Source organism: Merops nubicus, unplaced genomic scaffold (assembly GCF_000691845.1).
Source record: "Merops nubicus isolate BGI_N331 unplaced genomic scaffold, ASM69184v1 scaffold23899, whole genome shotgun sequence".
Lineage (NCBI taxonomy): Eukaryota > Metazoa > Chordata > Aves > Coraciiformes > Meropidae > Merops > Merops nubicus.
In genome coordinates this window covers 1,662-1,869 of record NW_008630544.1, presented here as the reverse complement: position 1 = coordinate 1,869, position 208 = coordinate 1,662, and positions in this window count along the sequence as shown.

Below are 208 nucleotides of genomic sequence, written 5' to 3'. Positions count from 1 at the left end.
GGTGGGGGAGGTCAGCTGAGCAGGGCTGGTGCTGGTGGGTGCCCTTGGTTGGGGTTAATGATGGTTTGAGGAATGATGGTGGTGATCAGCCAGGGCAGGGCTGAGAGCTGGGTGATTGATGGACAGGCTGATGGATGTCCAAATGACTGATGGATGGGTGATGTGTAGACAACAACTACAGCCAGGAGGGCAACAGGAGGACTGTGAG